This window comes from Schistocerca americana, chromosome 2, assembly GCF_021461395.2.
Source record: "Schistocerca americana isolate TAMUIC-IGC-003095 chromosome 2, iqSchAmer2.1, whole genome shotgun sequence".
NCBI lineage: Eukaryota > Metazoa > Arthropoda > Insecta > Orthoptera > Acrididae > Schistocerca > Schistocerca americana.
In genome coordinates, this window is record NC_060120.1 from 524284163 (window position 1) to 524307881 (window position 23719).

At 41.2% G+C, this 23719-nt stretch overlaps 1 long non-coding RNA gene across 1 annotated transcript in view; it reads left to right on the forward strand.

Annotated features, from left to right (window-relative positions):
* The first annotated feature begins 287 nt into the window (after window positions 1-287).
* LOC124596306 overlaps window positions 288-23719 on the forward strand; it is a 39716-nt gene continuing 16284 nt past the window's right edge. Inside the window, exon 1 of the long non-coding RNA XR_006978290.1 lies at window positions 288-466. This is a non-coding gene — a long non-coding RNA (uncharacterized LOC124596306). The remainder of the gene's footprint in view (window positions 467-23719) is intronic.

Sequence of the window (23719 nt, forward strand, 5' to 3'; positions counted from 1 at the left end):
TCATAATTCGCTTGAGTGAAAAATATTCTCGAACGGTCCCTACCTACATTCAAGGGGGCTGTGTAGCAAATCATTTCATCTGACAAAGAAAGTAAGACTAAATCGCTGGTGATAATCGTCATCCCTTTATACATTTAGTTTGTGAAAGTCACTGAGTAGTGTCGGCTCTTACCGATAGCTCTTCGGTGCGACTTCCTCCTCTTGGCTTCTCCACTGTTCGTCCGGTGGCGCTGCCAACGCGCTGCGGCCGGTGGGCCTAATCTTCGTGGCGTGCGAGCCTCGTTTGGACAGCGCTGGGAGTAGGTAGAGCTGAAGCGGTCGGGATGACGGTTGGCCGATTATGTGGGAAGTGACCATGCGTTCCGTTCTGCAAGAGGCTGATGGCTACTGGTTTTCCTTCGAAAGTGTGCTACCGCCGTCGCCCACTGCGTTGCCGTCCGTCGAAGCGACCGCTTGGCAATATGCTGTAAGTTGGGGATCCACTTCCAACTTTTTACTTTGCCCATGATTTCATAGGGGACGACCGTTGCTTGATTGGTTGTTCGGTCGGTCGCTCGGTCGTCTCAGCGGACGACGCGTATTGGATCTTTTGGCCGCTTCTGGGTTCTGTGAGTCGCTGATTACTTGCAGTCAGTTCCTCTTGCTTCACAGTGACAGGTTTTTCAGTTGCGTATGGTGTTATTTTTTAGTGAATAGCTGAAGAGGTTCACCTAATAATAGTCCTACTGAGATAGGCAGGGCAAATAGAGGACCAACCTTTAAACACTTTTTTTTTTATTATTTTTTATAATTACATTGGACATTCAGAGGAGAGTCGATTAGCCCATGCTGCATAGGGAGTTGGCTGTCATGTAGCGGACACTGTGGACTGTTGATGAATGTCCTATATTGTAAGAATCAGTATTTGTATCTAGTGAAATTTTTAATATATCTAAATTGTCTGGGGTCCTGTACTGATCTTGACCTAGTAATTCAAAGCAATTTCTAAGCTTTGTGGTGCTTGATGATTATTCATTCTGACCTAGTAGTAAATTTTGTAAGACACATTTTAAGCCCTTCTGGCGCTCTGTGATGATTGTTTGCTATTAACTGGCTTTTCGCTACATTCCATTGTGGAGGAAAATTTTCAAAGTTTCCAATGAATTCCTGTTGCTATCAATGAAAGAATATTCCAATGGTTGTAATGGTTTTTGTTAAGGTAACAGAATATAGAGATATCTGTCTTGAAAATTTGTGGACGCTTAAAACTGTGTTCCAGACGGAGACTGTAATTCAAGGCCTTTGCCTTAAGCGGGCATGTTTTCTTCCAACTGAGCTACCACTGCATGACTGACGATCCTTCCTCACAGCTTTACTTCCGCCAGTACCTACACTCCTACCTTCGACTGGAAAGGTCCCAACTTCGACTCTCGTTCCGGCACACAACTTCAAACTGCCAGAAAGTTTGATATCGTCTCACACTCCGCTGCAGAGTGAAAATTTCATTCTGAACTTTTTTCTTCCTTGCTGAAGCTCGCTGCTAGAAGGCTGCATTATTCCCGTAACTTGAGCTTTTTTGTGAAACAGTTATGCTACTTGAATTATTTCGTCTTCATTTTGTAGCATAGAGCAACACCCAGCATTTTTGTACTAATGAAATTAGCTGGAAATATAGTAGTTACTTTGGTGACGCCACGATTGCATGTTTTAAACTTTTAAGATTCGTAAATCAAACCAGCAATTTATGTTTTTAAACGAAATCAGATTATTATTATTCGAGCTATTTCTTTGCATTGACTCCTAACAACATTGCGGCCTCTAGTCAACAAGCTCGGTGCATTCCAATGACGTCTAGTGCGCTCAGCCAATTGTTCAATGGAACTGAAACCAAACTAGCCTTCTGTTACAGAATCTCTTAGGCGCGGTTCCCACTGAGATGATACGATATGCGATACGACACGACGCTTGGCGGTGCCGCGCTCGTGTTCAAAATGGTTCAAATGGCTCTGAGCACTATGAGACATCTGAGGTCATCAGTCCCCTAGAACTTAGAACTACTTAAACCTAACTAACCTAAGGACATCACACACATCCATGCCCGAGGCAGGATTCGAACCTGCGACCATAGCGGTCACGCGGTTCCAGACTGAAGCTCCTAGAACCGCTCGGCCACTCCGGCCGTCTGCTCGTGTTCCCACTGGCATGATTCGATATGTAATGCGATACTGATTGTGACTCGTCGTACTATATGTGACAAGACAGCACGAATCACGTTTCTGCCTCAGTTGCAATCTTGATCTCTTCTGAAGTGGTCGTTATTGTGACATACTATTTACAGCTCAAGAAACTTAAAAAGGAAAGGTATTACTGGGTACACAGATATAGTGCTTTCAATGTGAAACACAGTTTCGCTGTGGTTTCTCGTGAGGTCTATCTATACGAAAGATTTCACGAATCCTACAGAAGGAGTCCAGACAGTTTCGAATTTTTCGAACTATTAGTTTCAGGCACTCTGACTAAGCAGGACACAAATTTTAGATTTCCTGTTTTTCCGATGACAAGTCACTCGTTTCAATTAGGGAAATTGGTGAAAGTGTGTGGGCTACCTTAGAGACGCCACCATGAAAAATTTAAGTTTGCAAGACCACCTACATAAGTAATGAATACAATGCGCCTTGGAAGTATTCGGAGGAAACATTGCTGGATTTGAAATGAGATCAGTCATCATGGATAGCGTAGCAGTGAGTGGTAAACTCTGCGTAAGGGTACCCAATGTGTTTGAAGAAATAGAATCACTCTCTGAACATTAGAAAAATGACTTCTCCTTCTTGGTTTTGCCCAGCTGCTCAGTAACCGATATCTTTTACATATGAAATCAAGGGCCATGGTCTGAAACTAATCCAATCACCACTATCAGCTCATGATCCTCGGTCTCTCTTCACTTCGGTAAGGTTTTCATTTCGAGATTCGGTTTGTACTGGCTCCGTACGAAACAGAAACACGACGCAGCTCCGGAGTTCACACAGCAAGCCATAGCAAGCAGCAATAGCGTTGCAGGTGGCGTGCAGCTACGAACATGGTTACAGACAATCCCCAATATGTCTCACGTATTGCTCGAGTATGGGAAGAGGTACTCATTCCACCGTTAAAAACAATTTCAAGATGTTAGCTATAGTTTGTACGCTTTAATGGATGTAATAAAACATACCAAACGTAGACTTGGCAGCAATTACATTTTTCACTGCAAACTTCTCAAGATATGGGCAATGTTTTACGTTTTTCCGATGTATCACAGTAACTATGGGTTGTAACGAAACGAAAACAGGTCATTATACGGCTGTGGCTATAAGATGCAGATTTTTTTTTTACCGAATACTTTTCCAGAATCCAACGAGAGCCGGCCGGAGTGGCCGTGCGGTTCTAGGCGCTACAGTCTGGAACCGAGCGACCGCTACGGTCGCAGGTTCGAATCCTGCCTCGGGCATGGATGTGTGTGATGTCCTTAGGTTAGTTAGGTTTAATTAGTTCTAAGTTCTAGGCGACGGATGACCGCCCGCATCTCATGGTCGTGCGGTTGCGTTCTCGCTTCCCACGCCCAGGTTCCCGGGTTCGATTCCCGGCGGGGTCAGGGATTTTCTGTGCATCGCGATGGCTGGGTGTTGTGTGCTGTCCTTAGGCTAGTTAGGTTTAAGTAGTTCTGAGTTCTAGGGGACTGATGACCATAGATGTTAAGTCCCATAGTGCTTAGAGCCATTTGAACCATTTTTTTGACTGATGACCTCAGAAGTTAAGTCGCATAGTGCTCAGAGCCATTTGAACCAGCCAGTCCAACGAGAAAGATTGCATAGCGGAGAATATGCGCGATTCCCAAAATAGCCATTTTCATTTTTTAACGCGAAGAATAAGATCCTTACAAGAAAATTAACTACAGAGGGCGATGTAGTTTCGTTCCTTATACACAAAACAGTTTTAAGGCAAATCAGATGACTTGAACTTTCACTCCCTGGGTATCGTACGATAAGAGTTGCGTGCAGTGACCAGCACTCCGTCTAGCACCGGGCGATACGATAGAGATACGTATGGTGTCGTGTCGCTGTCGTCCCAAGGTGAGCCGGGTAACTCGCTTTCGTTATATATCTATGAGCTCCGACGCTGCGGGTTGCTTCTGCATCATATCACGCATCCCGTATCGCCTCAGTGAGAACCGCACCATGGGCAGTGAGAAAAGATTGGGCGAATAACTCCATCCTAATTTTTATGATTACAGATTTTCTTTTCTTGTTAGGAATGAGTTGTGTCCTTTCTTCGATAAAGCTTCAGTCGCATGGACAAATCTAAAACCACAAAACCCATACTGGGAAAGAAAGATGATACTAACATCCATTAATACTTCTTCCATAGATCATGAATACGACATTTCGTAATGATGTGGAACGTGTCACTTAAACATAAGTTTTCTTTACAAGAAATTTTTTTTACAGTTACTATTTAATATCTAAAAATTCATCTACTAAGTTGAAGGAGGTGTCATTCAGAAAATCTTTTAATTCTTTTTAAATGTTCTTTCGCTATCTATCAGACTTTTAATGCCATTTGGCAAATGACCAAAGACTTTTGTAGCATCTCAGTTCACTCTTTTTTGTGCCAAAGTAAGATTTAACCAACAATAGAGGTCATCCTTTCTTATTGTGCTGTAGCCATGCACATCGCTGTTACTTTTGACCTGGAAGGATTATTAGTAACAAATTTCGTAAGAGAATATATGTATTGCGAAGGTACTGTGTATATCACGAGTTCTTTAAATAAATGTCGGCAATGTGATCTTAATTGGGCTCCATCTATTATTATGACTACACGCTTTTGTGCAATGTACACTTTTTCAGTTTACCAAAAAAAATGATGCAAAATGGAAGCATTGAATGAAAATATGCATACTAGGCTAATTTACCGATACTTTTATCACCAAAATTTGCAATAACCCTAATAGCATAAGTAGCTCAACCTAACTATCTCAGCAGATCATTGAAGTGTTTCTTCCAGTTCACTTTCTCATTACTGCGCACACCCAGAAATTCTGAATATTCTGACTTAGCATCAGACTTTTGTTAATAGCCTATATTTATCAATGGTGTTATGCCATTTACTGTACAGAATTGTATATATTGTGTCTTCTCAAAATTTGCTTAGTCAATTTGTAGAGAACCATTTAATAATTTTGTGAAAGACATTATTTACAATTTCCTGGACTGATTCTTGTTTGTTGAGTGTGATTACGATACTTGTCTCATCAGCAAAAAGAACTAGCATGGTGTCTCCATAAATATAGAGTGGTAAGTCATTTATATATATTGAGAACAATAAATGCTCCATACTAAACCCTGTGGGACACCATTCTTGACACCTCCCCAGTTAGAGGACTGTGTTGATTTTTGCAGACATTCTGTACTCTTAATTTCAACCTTCTGTATTCTTCCAGTTAGATGTCAATTAAACTATTTGTTCACTGTCCCACTCATACTTAAGCTTATTTAGAAGTATTTCATGATTCAAAAAATCGAAAGCCTTTGAGAGATCACAAAATATCCCAGTAGATGTTGTTTGGTTATTCAATGCACTTAACTTATGATCAGTGAAAGGAAAAACCAAATTGTTATTTTGATAGTGCTTCATTTATAAAAATATTTACTGCTACTCTAGAATACATTACTTTTACAAGAATTTTGGATAAAGGTGTCACAAGTGAGATTGGGCAGTAGTTGTTAGCATCAGACCTAATCCCCTTTTTATGCAATGGTTTAACAATAGAATGTTTCAGCGTAATCTGGAAAAATGCTCTGTTTCAGTGAGCTACTACATGTGTGGACGAGAATCATACTTATCTGTTGGGAACAAGCTTTTGATTCCATGTGAGCTTTTACTTTTTAGTGAATTTATTGTTTTCCTAATTTCATTAGGAGAGATGGGCTGATTTAAATTTTATCAAATTGCATAGGTATTTCCTCTTCTATAGGCTGCCTTGCATTTTCTAATGAATAGCTGGATCCTATTTTCTCCAAACGCTTAAAAATGATTATTAATAGCGTTTTCTACTTTGACTTCTTGTTAACAAACTTTTCATTCAGTTTGATAGATATACAGTCTTTCTGTGCTCTCAGTTGCTCTGTTTCCCTTTTACCAATATTGTTTTAATTTTATTATCAGATTTGCTAATCTCAGACATAATTCACGTAGCTCTGGACTTTTTAATAACTTTTCCTAGTACAGTGCAGTAGTAATTATAATGTTTCACTACTTCTGGATCATTACTCCTCCTATCCCTAAGATACATTAACCTTTTCTATTTACAGGACAGTTTTATCCCTTTAGTAAGCCATGTCTTTTTAGATAGTTTCTTACAATTATATTTCACTATTTTCTTATGGAAACTCTTTTCAGATATACTAAAAAAGGTATCATCAAATAGGTGAAATTTTAAATTACCATCCGGTTCCCTGTACACCTCATCTCAGTGTAACTGTTGACAGCTTGTCAAAGGTACGCAAGTGATGAAGTATCCAGGGAACCTGATGCAATGTTAAAATTTAACCTGTTTCGTGATACCTTTGTGAGTATGTTTGAATTGTGACCGTTGCAAAAAGCACTTGGCATCACCTTGCCAGATGGTTGATGGGTTTCATTTTTTCCCACTGTCCACACCTCGCTTTGCTCCTTTGTCTCCAGGCCAATGGTGATAATGTAGCTAAAAGAGCCATCTAGACTGCTGATTATCAGCACCCTTGCTGCCTATGTCTCTGTACTGTTAAGGAGTCAAACCAATTCCATCCTTGTAAACAGTCTTCTGGTGACTATTGGAATAGGTGCTGATAAAGCCATGTAGGACATTGTGTGTGAATTGATGTCTCCAAGAAGGAAAAATAACCGCAAAAGTTCTGAAATAAGGTTTTTGAGGAGTTGACTATAGAGTGTTTACGAGGGGGAAAGTAGAAACACCACAGTTTCATTATGTTGCCGCTTGGAGTAAACAGACATTTATAGCTACAATTCGTGGTTTAATGCTTGCTATTCACTAGCCAGGCGTAGCCTACACTTTGCTGTTCTACCACTTTGTCATGCTTAGCACCAGATTCCAAAGGGCGTGAACTGTTCATCTGGTAGCGTATATAGACAGTTTTTACATGTACCTGGACTTTTAACTTTTCCGTCTGCACCCTGTAATCATCAAAATTCCTGTAAAATGCTGTTGACATCCTTCTTCCCCTTCGTCATTATATCGAGTCTGCAGCAAGAGTTCAGAGATGATTGGTGATTGTGATCATGTGACTTTCACTTTATTTAGACCTTGATATAAATGTGGCTATAGTCTATTGCCATAGTGGTGGCAGTGTTGGGTGGAGGGATGGTGAGTATTGTGGAGGAGAAAGGGGGTGAGTAGTGCCATAGCCGAGGATTGATAAATCCTGCTAGTTCCCTGTCTCCGTGTAGAATTTTCCGTGGAGATTTAATAGATGCAGGTTGATCTTTGTACAGCAGGTGGCAGGGTAACACATATTTGTTTGGTTCAAAGCATTTGTCTCCACTGCTGGTCTATTGGTTGTCGATGTATATGGCGTGCTAAAGCTCGGTTTACGATTTTCTTCTCTCAGGCATTTCCGACTATACATTAAATATTTTCCTGAGCAGCTAATGCACAATAGTGAGAACAAGCATGTCTCTTCTGGTCCATGAAGAGAGTGACCAGATCTTCCACATGTCATACAGAGGAGTACGCTAATTAAAACATTCTAGAGGATTTGGTATTAAAATTTTTTCGTTTTGTGAAATGAGGTTTGAATTAAGATACTCGCTGTTCTGATAGATAACAGAAACGCTTCAGCTTTCTCTAGCATGCCATCAACATTATCTGTTATAAGGCGTAACTCCTCCTACTGCTTCCAATTATTTCCGAAGTTGTCCTCTGTCTACTTCTTTACATGTCAACATGTCGCAACACCTTTGTTTCATTTAAATGTTAATTGTAAATGGAGCTTAACAGTGTACATTCGAAGTTCGTTACATGCTGATTTGGTGTCTCGACTGTAATGAGCAGTTCTCAATCCATTAGCGGATTTAAGTATACTATAAAAATCTCAGAAGCTTTGGTTGTATAAAACGTCGAAACTAAAGATCATTTTTCACGTTTGTTGCTGTAAACATGGTCCGTATTGTGAGACGTGTTCTGTTACAATCTTTAAGTGAAGCTCGATAAGGAGAACTATCTACTGTAGTTTCACGGTTTATTTGGGTGTTTGTACTCCCTGATAGTATACGTATTCTGCTGGGAGTGTTGTTGATTAACGAATCGAGGACCAAGTTGCTCCCACGTAGCTGGTAGGAAAATAGAGTAAACCTATGCAGATTCCCGCTTATTTTAGGTGGGTCTTATGCAACAGAAATGCGAAAGATTCCACAGCTGTTGCACTCTGACGAATGTTTCGCTTCAACATTCACCCACCTCATCGGTATGTATCACTTATGAAGGTCGACTTTTAATGGAGATGAAACAGTCGTCCGCTTAGTCTCTGTCATACAACACTCCGCTGTGGAGCACAACGGCAGGCGCTGACACATGCCTTATTCGCAAAAGGATTTTGAAACCTCCTGGGGATGCAAGTCACAAAACGTAATTTTAATAATTAATGGTTTACAATAGGACTCAGTTACGTAACACAAATTCCTCGAAAGCAGAACGTGTGTAAATCAGAAGTGGGACTATCACATTGCCCGATGTAAGGATCAAGAAAGTTTTGGACTTTGAATTATTTTTCCAATATTGTCCACTATACTGACTACTCATATGAAACCTCACACAGCGTATTCTGATATAGTGCGCTAGCCTGTGGAACTCACACTCGCATGTCGCCCTGCAAGATGACACGTATTGTATAGGCTACATAAACGGAAGGGTGGTGTAAAGCTCATGAAAGAGTGTCCACTGACAAATGTTCTAACAAAGCTTCCAGATATCCGGCGGAAACCTAGTAATTCCTGCAACCTGCCAGGACAGAATTTATGAATACCTTGCACCCCTTTACGTATCGTCATGGACACTTTGAAGATGGAATTAAGCTCTTGGTTGCTGGCAAGAATACATACGAGCAACCAGCCACCTCTGATCCTTCCAAGTATGGAATGGGAATGATCGGTACGTAGAAGTATAAAGAGAACCGAGCTCTTCCGACCTATAGACAAAGTACTGATCTACTATTGCACTAGCCTACAAAATGCACTGACGAAAAGAAATCTCAGCCAAATAAAAGAAAGAAATTAATGCACGATAATGAAATTCCGGAAACACATTCGTTTAGGTACCATATTCAAGTGATCAGCACTGCAAAATCGCACATTAATACAAGCGCGATATAAGCCACTGTCAATTTGAAATTCTGGTAAGATAAAAGCTGGTGTAACTACCAGAATGATGAATGCAAGCATTCAAACATGCACGCATTGTGTTGCACGGATCCCTGCTGTCAGTTCGTGGTATGAAGTTAAATGCTTGCTGTATTTGGTCGGTCGGTACGGTGACTGTTAATGCTGGCCGTGGATGACGCTGGAATTATCTTCCGATTTTGGGCTATGTGTGCTCAATTGGAGACAGACCTGGTGATCTAAAAGGGCAAGATCATATGTCAACACTCTGCAGAGTATGTTAGGTTACAACACCTGAATGCTGGCGAGCGTTATGGTGTTGGAGAAAAGCCATGGGAATAATGTTCAGCAATGGCAGCGAAACAGGTCGAATCAACATATTGACATGCTGATTTGTATTCAGGGTGCGTGGGATAACCCGAGAGTGCTCCTGTTGGCAAATGGAACCGCACCCCGGATCGTAACCCTACGTGTAGGTCCAATGCCTCTAGCATGTACACAGGTTGGCTGCAATCCCTTAAATGGCCTGGTAGCCAACATATGGCCATCACTGGCGCAGAGGCACAACCAGCTTTCAGAAGACGAAGGACCTCCTTCCTGCCTTCCAATGAGCTCTCGCTTGACATCATTGAAGTTGCAAATGGCGGTAGTTTGGGGTCAGAGAAATGCGCGCCACAGAACGACTGCCTCAGAGCTGAAGTAATGTATGAAGTTCTCTGTTCCACTTTGGTGCCAACTCCTGCTCTAAATGCTGCTGCAGACGCAGTGCGATCCGCCAGAGCCATACGCCGAACACGATGCCGCACAACGTTCTTGTGCTGCGACTTTTTTCCGTCAAAGTATGTCGTACAAAACTGCACACTTACCGACATCCGTAGGCCACAAACAAATTTCTTAAAAATAACACTTATGACATTGAAGGTTCGGAACCGCATGAAACCATGCTTAGGGTAACACTCGCTCTTAAAAATAGCAGGGGTCTGTGTCATTTCCATGCAAAGCTCCGCACTTGTCTGGTAGTGCGGTCAGTCGGTGGCATGTTACAGCTGCAGTAACAAGTGCTTGAGTAGCGTGAATGGTATAGCTACACTGTGAATGGTTCTGTTGGAGTGTTCCTATGCGAATTAACGTGTAAACTGTGTACAGTGATATCATTAGGAGAATTAATCCTACGAATACTGTCCTAATGTTAGGGACAAGGTTGCGGCTTTCTGGATATGGAAATGAAATCTGAGCGGAAGGCAGTTTGCGAATGTTTTGCATAGTATAAGAATTCAGAAATATAATGGGATAACACAGAAATACATGATATTGCGATGGATAGATACACTGATATTGAGGTGCAGGAGGAAGCTGAACCGAAGGTGGCTGTTCAACCAGTACACATCTTTCCTCTCCAAAGCACCAGGTACAGTCCAGTTAAAACGAGTACGAACTATCTTTACAAAACAGTCGAATCCCCTTGTACTACGAAAGAGAAAAATCTGTACAATTACTAAATATAAAATAGCATGTACTATCGTAGTTCGATGGAGCAAACTCGTATGGGTCTACAGTTCACTACTGACAACTGCAAATGTGGCCACTAGAAGCTTCTCAATGATTGTCTTGGACAATTTCAAAGCTTCGACTTCTTTTATCGACAATGCCATTTCACCTAAGCATTTTACTACATTCGTCACACTTAAGGACAAAGAAGATTATAAATCTATCGATCAGAAAGCACACCGCTTTGTGGAAAATCTGAATATGTTTATAACAGAACAGCGTGCGGAGAAAAAAAATGTTTGGAACATTGACCAAAGCCAAATCCAGTATGAAATGTCATCATCAGCAACACTGTCTTACAGAGGAGAGGAAACTACAGCTAATGTAGTCTGTGCGTAGGTCTACCCATAGCTACCCAACTGATTTGGCTTTATCAATGACAAGCAGCCTAGTAAACAAGTTGTACATTTGTTTTCAAGAAGCAAAAGGCATTTTTGGCCCAATATTTCGAAGAAATTTTAAACAACCTTCACACGAAATGTAAACACGTGGAAGCAAGTAAAAGTGGAAAAATGACTAAAGAACATATGAAGCATTTTTTGACCTCAGTCTCTGGGAACTTCTGACATGTGGAAGGACCCTAATTACTGTGTACTTCTTGGCCATGTAATCCATATCGTACCCTTCTAGATGCAAGTTTTCCAAACAAAAATTTTATGCTGAAGATATTTCCACCGAAAACAGAAACATATTTCTAAACCCTTGATGTTCACTTCTTTCGACAACACAAGCTCTTTATCAGAAGGATTGCTAATTCTTTGTGACTACAATGTGCCAAATCACTAGCGAAGACAATTTGGTTTATCCACAGTAAATAACAAAACATCCGCAGTAATTTTCCACATTTACTACCTTTCTTAACTCTTCCGTCCATTTATTTTTTACATATTAAGAGGCAGTTTAAAATAAGGTGTGTCGGGGAGCGAGTCACACTGTCCACTATCCTCGAGGTCTTACTGGCGTTTTCAGCTAGAGGAAGAGCACGAAATGGCTGACTCGTCTGGGAGCCAGTAAAGCCCAAATGGCTGTCCTACTGATAAGAAGTCATTTTAAGGCAGAAGAGAGTGACGTCTGTGTTCATAGGCACCAGGAAACCACAATAGCAGCAGAATTCACCTCATGTACTCACAATAACCGTCGAAATAAGCTCAGCAGCTATTCTGTAATTTTCGGATCTGTCCACTAAATACAATTAATCAAAACAGCATATTTTTCAAATAATTACCACTTGCATCCTTTGTTTCGGGCTTTTTTATCTCCTTCCTTTGCATAATAGATTTACTCAAACCCGAAGAAAATTTTAGGGTGTCTGTTGCTACATCCGTATCGAAGTGTTTTGTCGTGCAGGAGGAAGAACCTCTTGAGGAAAGACGACGATGTCATCAGAAACGGAGCACAACCTCAGATAATGATGGTGAAGGCCATCTGCGGGGTCTATATTTATGAAAGCCAGCCAGGCATGCGCGTTAAGCAGCGTCGGGTAACTTTGGAAAACTTAAAGGAAAATAGCCCACTAGAACAGAAAACGACTGCATCATTCATGACGGTGATGTATCTTCGTTTCTGCCATGTTAGTTCTAGGCGACAGTCAAAATTTCGTCACATCATTTCGTTTCCGGAATTTTTAATGTTATTTATTTTCTCTTTTCGTAAAGCCACTGAAGACAAATAAACTTACTAATTGAAAAATATGGGTGGATATCCTTCTCAGACTGCTAATAAAATGATAACTATATTAACAAAGATTCAGTAGCAAGGCAAATTGTGGGAGAATACGCGATAAGATGCAGTAGTATCGGAATTTACAGCTTACAGAAGCTGGACACAATGAAGCGGTGTGCATTGTTCGTAATTCTTCAGATCATTTATAGGAAGAACGAGCAGATAATCGGCTTGTAGAAAAGCCTTTGGGGGAAGAGCAGAGCATCTGAAATTGGCCATGATCTTAGCTCCGTATGGCCCACATCTCTGTGCACACGATTTAAAACATTTAAAAAAATTCTTTTAGTCCCTTATTCTAGTCCCCGTGAATAGATTTAGTACATATGCAACAGTTAAAACACCATTTACAAAGAAAACCAAAGAAACTTAACAGTGTCATCTTAAGAACGTATGTGTACCTGTGTGGGATGTTAGTGAGATGTGAAGCAGCATCGCCACTTGCTACATAACCCGTTTTTGTGTGACTTTGAGGGTATCTAAAGCGTAGGGATCATGTTTTAACTGGAAACACTTTACACACTTTCGCTAGTTGCCAGTTCTGTAATTGAAGGTAAATATATTTTCTTGTTCCAGTTTTTAATGTTGGCATTCACTTTTAACGTATTGCAGGTTTTTTATGAAATTGTGATACTTACTGCAGGAAATCGAAGTTTTCTCCAAGTATGAAAACTTGTTCCCCATTACAACGTAGTCTTCTGCATAGGTAAAAATATTATATGAAATTAAGACATTGCTATCGGGACTACCTTATGAGTACCGTAATTAATTGTTTAGCTGTTAAATTATTGCTTTACTACATGCCAAAAATCAGTCAGTGAGACGTCCGGCGTGGCCGTGCGGTTCTAGGCGCTACAGTCTGGAACCGAGCGACCGCTACGGTCGCAGGTTCGAATCCTGCCTCGGGCATGGATGTGTGTGATGTCCTTAGGTTGGTTAGGTTTAAGTAGTTCTAAGTTCTAGGCGACTGATGACCTCAGAAGTTAAGTCACATAGTGCTCAGAGCCATTTGAACCATTTTTCAGTAAGTGATATCAAATGAGGCAGAAGCTTTATCAAAAACTGGTTACCAATTAAATACATTTTGAAACTGAAGACCTTGGAACCTAACAGAAATTTCCATTTTAAAGGTAGGTAAAGATGTGTGTACATTAAGGAAAACCAGTTAAGTTGCAAATATGACATGTTCCATGGTAAAAGACATTCTACTGTCTCAGCGTAGAAGATGGCGCACAACCGACGCCATATGTTTACAGTCTATACGTTATTCAGAGTGTCTCTCCTAAGAGTCGTTATGTGCTTTTTCTCTGGTGTTTCAGCAGATATTTGCAGTTTCAAAAAAATGGCTGGTTCAAATGGCTCTGAGCACTATGGGACTCAACTGCTGAGGTCATTAGTCCCCTAGAACTTAGAACTAGTTAAACCTAACTAACCTAAGGACATCACAAACATCCATGCCCGAGGCAGGATTCGAACCTGCGACCGTAGGGGGCTTGCGGTTCCAGACTGCAGCGCCTTTAACCGCACGGCCACTTCGGCCGGCTGCAATTTCAGTTTTGCATTGTGTAGCTGGAGTTAGCCCTTATGAATAGTGCTCGTCTCGTCATTCACGTGACGGCTAGTGTCGAAGGATAATGACGATTTGTTTCCCGTTACAAGATAAATGATTTGTTAAGGATATATAACGTGACATAACAATCCGTAACTGAAGATTTAACAACAGATCTCAAATAGTTCCAATATATTACACAGGACAGAAATGTGTAGATTTAGAAGTATTTATAAATGCAGCAGAAAACAAAATTCAACATTGAAGAACAACAAAAAAATATAGGAAGTGATCTCCAGAGCGCATTCCTTCATGTGATTCTAAAGTCAATAACTAGACTGACATAGCGACTAAAAAAACATCACGTGCTCCTAGGTATACTATCCACTAGGTAAAAGACTCTCCCGCTCAAAACGGAAAGCCGAAAGCAAGGTGAACGGTATAAACGATCAGTGACCTCTATACGAATATACCCCCTTTTTCGGGATTTGAGACGTCTGCATTAATAGATAGATTTTATTGAAAGAAAAAGAACGTTCCTTTCAAGATATTTGCCTAAATTTTTTTGTGCTATTTTAAAAAAGCATCTTGAGCAATTTGTAGTGACTCGCTGTTTTACTAGCTTCTTCTCTTCTCACTGCGGCTTTAACATAAATTGCCCTGAAGAGATGGAAATATCAGCTAAGGTGTGATGGTGAGCCATGGCATGTAAATTCCCCGTGAGCAATTTGTAGTGACTCACCTTTTTACTGTCATTTTCTCTTCCCACTGCAGCTTTAACATAAATTGCCCCGAAGAAATGGATATATCAGCTATGGTATGTTGGTGAGCCGTAGCATGTAAATTCCGTAGACATTGGTGTTTTCATTTCCTTGGCTGTATCTCAATGACACACAACGTAAAAAATTAAAGGTGCAATGTGACAGTATGATAACCCGTCGTTTTGACAGTGGCTGTTAAAATGTTGTTGATAACAAACATGACACAGCCATCGATAGCATCCTTTTATGTACAAGGAAAGTCGTTTTGACAGTGGCTGGTAAAATGTTGTTGATAACAAACATGACACAGCCATCGATAGCATCCTTTTATGTACAAGGAAAGTCTATCCTCTGCTTGTTGTTGCAACCACAGTTCGTGGAAGGGAAAATCAGAATGGAACACAACGATAACCGATGGATCGGGTGTTTAAATATATATAAACGAAAACACAACGCAAGAAGCAGTAGTAGTTCTTACTGAGTACAATGAAGGCTGCACTGTTGCTTGTTGCTGGTGAGTATTGGCGGAATTCATAAATTTTCATTCACGGTAACCTTTTTCCCTTCGTTACTTCCTTTTATATAGTTCCTGAAGAAGTGTTAGGTTGTGAAAATCTCTTTCTGCAATCGTCAAAGAATTGATCACTGCCGCAACTGTCGAGGTAATAGTCAGAAAACAGCTTAGAGTATCGAGTGTTCTAGGACTGTTCCATTCGCTGGTGCTCGTGAGCTGTGTAGTGAATAGGTACTCGACGAAAGGCGTTCTTGTAGTCTATATCAATAATTTCAGTGCTTTTATAGTATGACCTGAGCAGTTACCAATATTATGTGTATCAGAATAAAATGTGTGTCAAATCTTATGGGACTTAGCTGCTATGGTCATCAATCCCTAAGCTTACACATCACTTAACCTAAATTATCCTAATGACAAACACACACACACCCATGCCCGAGGGAGGACTCGAACCTCCGCCGAGACCAGCCGCACAGTCCATGACTGCAGCGTCCTAGACCGCTCGGCTAATCCCGCGTGGCGTGTATCAGAATAGTACGTATACACCGTTGAGTAGTTAGAGAGCAATCGAAGGGAAAATTAGAAGCGCCACGCGAAGGCAAAACAACGCTAAACAGACAATGAAGTATGATGGATTTTACAGGCTTGCAAGGCGAATAGGGTAGCACAAGATAGGAAAATATACAGGATACCAAACTGAGGAATGAATGAGCTGTGAATGTAGAAATTACCGAACCACATACCAGAAAATGTGAGTAGCACACTTTTATTGTTTGCTGAGAATTCAGTTGTCCTAACCAAACAATGACTGTAGAGAAAAAGTGACCGACATAAAGATAAATTCGCTTTATGGATGAAATACCAGCTTGCATGAAAAGTGAATGCAGTGGTAGAAACGAAACTCATAATGTTATATCACTGTGTTAGGTGTTGCCAAATATCGGTGTGATGACAAGTGGAGTTCGTCAAGCATCTCCTTGTTTAAACGTACCACCCTTCACTGTATCTTCTCTATGTCTGTTCTATCGATTCCAGACGTATGAGAAGTATTCGGGGACCTACTGAGAGATTTTTTTGCAAGCTATCTCTTTCGTGGGAGAATTATACTGTCTTAAGAATTTTCCAGTAATTCTGACACTGGCAATGGCTTTTCTTGCAACCGGTTTTGGTTGGTCATTCCACTTCAGGTCACTTCGGATAATCAGTGTTAGGCACGTTCTAGTTCCAGAGATTGGTCACAATTAGTGTAATTTAACAGCAGTGGATCTCTTCGCTTATTTATGCCCAATGCATTATACTTAATTACATACGTGGTCAACTTCCAACATCTCCCCTAATCGTCCAGCCTCCGTAGATTTTCATTTTCCTGCAGTCTTCAGACGTTGCAGCCTCACTACAGACAACAGTATCGTCCACGATGTATCTCATGAACCTTCCGCCGTTGTCACTAAATCATTTATATACAGTGTGTTAAAAATGTATTGCATGTTTTGAGTGAGTGTTATGTGGACGAAAACAAAAAAAAAATTCCAATAAACATGGTATGTAAAATGCACACCTTAAGAGGCATGAGCACTTGTTCATCCTTGCTACCGCGAAGCACTTCTCGTCTACTGTAAACCCTTTGCTATTTCTAACTGTCTACAGAATGCAGTAAAAATGAGAAAACAAATGAGACCACATTATTTGGTTTCTATGTAACGGTGTATACTCTTCAGTGCATAAAAAGGTTTATTGTGACATGTGTACAAACTTTTAAATTATTAACAGAAACAAGGTATCTAATCCGAAGATTACCTTTCGAATATAGACAGTTACAAACTAATTGTTACTGCATGAGTGTTTACTGCGTACAACAACGGCAGAAATGAAAAAAACGTAATAAATGAGTTTTACTGAAGTTAGACCGAATTCTGAAATCTTGCAAATAGTGAGCAAGGCAGATAATGTGGCAAATAAGCAAAATGCACTGTGTGAACTTAGATGTAGAAAAGATCCGTAAAATGAACACTAAAGACGTCAATATGGGTTGCAATAATGTTAATTATAATTATGCTACGACACGCAGCAGTCTTCATTAATTTCAAAAACCTTCAAGCGACCGTGTACTATGCCCATACACGTGCTCGTTCACTGATATTTTGCCTTGCCTCTTATAATAAAACCATTTCCATCACAATCTCCATTTGGCATTTCCGCGCCCACACTCGCGTCTATACCAGAACACAGAAACTTCACAACTCATCTCTACCCGCTCTCTCAACACAACGAAGTTATTGTTACATGAAATACACTCCTGGAAATGGAAAAAAGAACACATTGACACCGGTGTGTCAGACCCACCATACTTGCTCCGGACATTGCGAGAGGGCTGTACAAGCAATGATCACACGCACGGCACAGCGGACACACCAGGAACCGCGGTGTTGGCCGTCAAATGGCGCTAGCTGCGCAGCATTTGTGCACCGCCGCCGTCAGTGTCAGCCAGTTTGCCGTGGAATACGGAGCTCCATCGCAGTCTTTAACACTGGTAGCATGCCGCGACAGCGTGGACGTGAACCGTATGTGCAGTTGACGGACTTTGAGCGAGGGCGTATAGTGGGCATGCGGGAGGCCGGGTGGACGTACCGTCGAATTGCTCAACACGTGGGGCGTGAGGTCTCCACAGTACATCGATGTTGTCGCCAGTGGTCGGCGGAAGGTGCACGTGCCCGTCGACCTGCGACCGGACCGCAGCGACGCACGGATGCACGCCAAGACCGTAGGATCCTACGCAGTGCCGTAGGGGACCGCACCGCCACTTCCCAGCAAATTAGGGACACTGTTGCTCCTGGGCCATTCGCAACCGTCTCCATGAAGCTGGGCTACGGTCCCGCACACCGTTAGGCCGTCTTCCGCTCACGCCCCAACCTCGTGCAGCCCGCCTCCAGTGGTGTCGCGACAGGCGTGAATGGAGGGACGAATGGAGACGTGTCGTCTTCAGCGATGAGAGTCGCTTCTGCCTTGGTGCCAATGATGGTCGTATGCGTGTTTGGCGACGTGCAGGTGAGCGCCACAATCAGGACTGCATACGACCGAGGCACACAGGGCCAACACACGGCATCATTGTGTGTTGAGCGATCTCCTACACTGGCCGTACACCACTGGTGATCGTCGATGGGACACTGAATAGTGCACGGTACATCCAAACCGTCATCGAACCCATCGTTCTACCATTCCTAGACCGGCAAGGGAACTTGCTGTTCCAACAGGACAACGCACGTCCGCATGTATCCCGTGCCACCCAACGTGCTCTAGAAGGTGTAAGTCAACTACCCTGGCCAGCAAGATCTCCGGATCTGTCCCCCATTGAGCATGTTTGGGACTGGATGAAGCGTCGTCTCACGCGGTCTGCACGTCCAGCACGAACGCTGGTCCAACTGAAGCGCCAGGTGGAAATGGCATGGCAAGCCGTTCCACAGGACTACATCCAGCATCTCTACGATCGTCTCCATGGGAGAATAGCAGCCTGCATTGCTGCGAAAGGTGGATATACACTGTACTAGTGCCGACATTGTGCATGCTCTGTTGCCTGTGTCTATGTGCCTGTGGTTCTGTCAGTGTGATCATGTGATGTATCTGACCCCAGGAATGTGTCAATAAAGTTTCCCCTTCCTGGGACAATGAATTCACGGTGTTCTTATTTCAATTTCCAGGAGTGTATATTACTCGTGTTTCGTGCAATAAAATATCTCCGACATTGTCAACGTATTTGCTACAGCGATTTGGCATAATTATTTCTTATTTATTCTTTTAGCATAAATTATATTTTCATGATGCTAATTACTGACAAAATTAATAAATATATGTTGTTCAAGAAAATTGTTTTGAATTCCGGACATGAAGTAGCTGAAGAGTACGTGAGGCACTGGGTTGTAGTGTTACAAACAAGAGCTCGTAATGTAATCTGCTTGCTGCTGCGTACATCCTATGCTTGTGAGCCATCGCTCTGTAATATCACGCTTCCTTAGTGCTGGCAAGTTCAGAGTAAAAAGTGTAACATAAATTTTTCACACAAGCTATTAAAAATACGAATTGGTCCTGTTAGAATTAAGGAATGTGCTCCACTTACCCAGAACTGTGAATACGGTTTGGAGCAAAACCACTAACAGATGTTTATTGCATGTTGTATTCACAGACAATAACAGAGGAACGTGTTCATTTGTTTACTGCGTTCCGTAGGTCGTTCGTCCTGCGCTATAACAGACGTCTCTCACAATAACAAAGATCAATAGCCGGCCGGTGTGGTAGAGCGATTCTACGCGCTCCAATCTGGAACCGCGCGACCGCTACGTTCGCAGGTTCGAATCCTGCCTCGGGCATGGATGTGTGTGATGTCCTTAGGTTGGTTAGGTTTCAGTAGTTCTAAGTTCTAGGGGACTGATCACCTCAGATGTTAAGTCCCATAGTGCTCAGAGCCATTTGAACCACTTTTGAAAAATCAGTAAGTGCTCAGAGCTCTTGAGGTATGAATTTCAGAGAACATATCTACTTGACATTTTGGCCATGTTTTAATCCAAAGTGCCACCTCTCCAAATATAGAATAATTTTTTTTAACACTGTGTAGTGTGAACACTAGTGACTACGTCGCCCTTCTTTTGGGTGCTCTTGAAATTGTCTTCCCAACTGTCGATTTTGTTCCGTTAATAGCTATGTGTTGAGTTATATCTACAGCGACACATATCTGTATCGAATATCTTTCGGAATAATTAAAGAAACGAGGAACTAATGTGGGCAACATTGTCCACGCTCTGGAGCTGAGCTACCACGAGATTTCTGTTTGCAGAATGCATGTGAATTTCTAATGGAGAGGATTCTCGTCGTCCAAAAATAGTCATAATGAGTGAATGTGAAACGTGTTCAATCACTCTGTACGTTAGCGATTTAGGCCTTCAGTCATGCGCAGCCGCGCGGTTAGCCGCGCGGTGTGAGGCGCCTTGCCGTGGTTCGCGCGGCTCCCCAAGCCGGAGGTTCGAGTCCTCCCTCGGACATGAGTGTGTATGTTGTCCTTAGCGTAAGTTGTTAAGTTAGATTAAGTAGTGTGTAAACCTAGGGACCGATGACCACAGCAGTTTGGTCCCATGGGAACTTACAGCAAATTTCCAATTTCCAATCACGTTCGCTTTTTCAAATCGATTGGAAAGCTTCGTTGGTCCTGCAATTTACGATAAACTTCTGCTCCAAGGGAAGAATTTTCTGCATATGATCTTACAAGTATCTCCCAGGTCCATATGACTTTCTACTTTTACACTATTGAGCTATTTTGGTTTCTATTATGCGCATCAATTATGTCCACGTCGACCAAATGAGCGCTATGGGATAATTGGGTGAGCCTTCATTCCATGATGAAACAGTTTCGAATTCAGTAATTCGACCTTCCCTTTATGAACTTCCATTTAGGTGCCAGTACGACCAAAAGGTGACTGAATGGGTAGTGTAGACGCATTTTCAGGTCCGATACTTCTTAAGATTTTTGATCATATCGGTTAGTGACATTTTAATTTCAAACACATGGTTACCTTCATCTTGTGATTGTTAACAAGGATCTGCCACCGTTTAAATCTCTATTGAAGTTCTCGTTCTTTTAGGACGGGCTTAGTAACATACGACGTGAACTGTGGTCAGTCTTTGCGATCCATCGCAAGCCTACTTGGTACTTACAAGTTAAGATGCGTTTTCAGTACTTTTAGATTTCATCCATTTGTGCTTCACATCTTCTTCATCAGAGCAGATGAATATTCGATGGTGACAGCTCAAATACACTCCAGTTTATTTCCTGCTATTCTGATAAGGAGGAATATTTTCATATATCTCGTAACGTCTTTTTCTTCGTTTTTACACTTGGAGTCATTGAAGCCTTAACTGCTCTATAGTGACAGTTTCTCCTTTACGTAAACCCATTCCGGTCTGTTATTAGATCCTGTCTGTTACTGGATCATGTAAGATATTCCTCTACGAGTCGGTTCTTTGAATCATTCAGAACAGTCTCATACTAACCCTGCCTCTGGCACCAGTTTTGATCACATGGTTCTCCCATTTAATAGCTACATGATACCGCTACGTTAACGTTTGGAGTTGCAATCTTTTAACAGTAGACAAACAGTGAAGTATGAGTCTCATAAATGATACAAACTGGAACTAGTAGCAATATCTCCCTTGTTGGCTTAATGAAAAGACGGGTTCCAGTTCAATTATACAACAATAAAGTTCCTTCACCATTTATTATTTTACATACGTAGCGCAACACGTTTCCCGAATTTTTTCCCAGTTTAGAATATTGTAGGAAATAACATAATTTTTAGATATGGTGTCTGATTGTATGCTTGTTCTCCCTCTACTTCCTTGTGGTCCTCTTTTTATCTCCTCATTGTAATTAAAAAAACGGTAAATTTAAACCATGGAATGTAAATGCTGCTGTTTTGGACAATATTATTGGAATATATATTTTTGGAATATATCACAATAGTTCAGAAATATTAAACCGATTTTATAGATGCTCTTGATGCTCTTAGGACAAAAAAAATCGCTCAGTGAAAGTAAACGGAATTTGCAGCAAAACATGTCATTGAAGCAGCAAAACTTGTCTGCATTGGATGTATGAGCGCGATGACAGCACATATTTATATATTTATTAGGAGAAAGACGACACTTGTCGACACTTTAACGAATATAGGGGATTAAAAAATTTCTATAAAACTATGGGATTGAACTAGAGAGCAGCAGCAGACATCTCGAATTTATCCAATGGATCAGAATCTTAATAAGGGACTTCGTTCATGGCAAAGCATTTTGTCTAAATCGATTCGTATAACAGAATCTTTCTGGATTTCAGAGGATATTCTTGGTTACTGATAAGTAGATGCAATTGCGACAGTTTATTCCATACATTGCTACGTTACAACTAAACATTTTCAATAAACTGCTCCGCTGACAGTAACAAGCCTTGGTTCATTGAAGTTGGGGAATATTAAACGGTTTGCTTCGCTAAATTTGTATGGGCACTACATGCGTATCATATAAATCTTTTTATCAAAATACGTGGTACTTGGAATACAAACACATGTAGTGCTACTGAAGACATAGTTCAGTTGGCGAAGACGTGCAAATTATGCTGCGTGCTGTTAGCGTGATATCTGTTGAAGTAAACATACACGAACGTTCCTCATCCACGCTTCATATTACCAAACGTTTCTTCTTCAGTTTCTAAATTAATATAACGCGCAATAAGTATGTATGACTCTAAAGCATACCTGAAAGCCCTTATAATGCTCAACATGTTGCCTTAATTTTTCTGTTGCATGTTAACTACTGCAATGCAATACAACACGCCTCGAAAAGGGTAGCAAGCATGAAAAGGCATACTAGAGACCGGCTTCCCCTCCCACCTACCTCCTCCATCCTACCATTCTTGACCATGTAAAGAACTTTTATTAAACACACAACTAGTGTAATTTTCTCACACAGGTTAACTAACGTGTAGCATGAAGGTACTAAAATCAGTTCAAGTCCATCCATATTGCAACTTACAAAATGAATCACCGTGTTTAAAATAACTCTTTGTGTCAAGTGTGTTGTCACTACTGTGTCATGTAACAATGTATGTGGTGCAGGACGTTAAAAATACAACAAATGTACTATGCTTACACAGTCTAATTGCTATGAAACTAAAATAAATTATTTTGGAATTTTGTTTAAGTGGCCTTGTAAATCATACCACAACTCTCCATATTATAGATGTTATGATAAATGAGTGCACGAGTTGTTTTTTGCTAAGTACAGGTCACATAGGTAACCATCCTTTGGCCAGTCACCATTTTCATCGCCATACTTGATGGTGATACCATATAGACAGACCTAATTTGAACAGGGGTGACGTTTGAATTACTGCAAGAAGCCCTTCATGGTTAATTCCACCTGCCCTGCGATACTTCGTTGCCTATATTGGATTTGCGATGGTAGATGGGGTCTGTCATATCGGATACTATCTAGGCGGAACAGGGAGAATATTTCTCCTTGAACTTAACTTGGGGAGACATTAAGAGGTTATCCAATTAGGAACAATTAATCCTGCATTTTAATTGTAGCCCTATTTTGAATTCCAAGTGTCATACATGATCTACTGTCTGTCCTACAACCAGGTTTTCCCTATTGTGGCAAGGGGAGGGTGAGGATGACATAAATCATTTGATGTTCGGGTGGTAG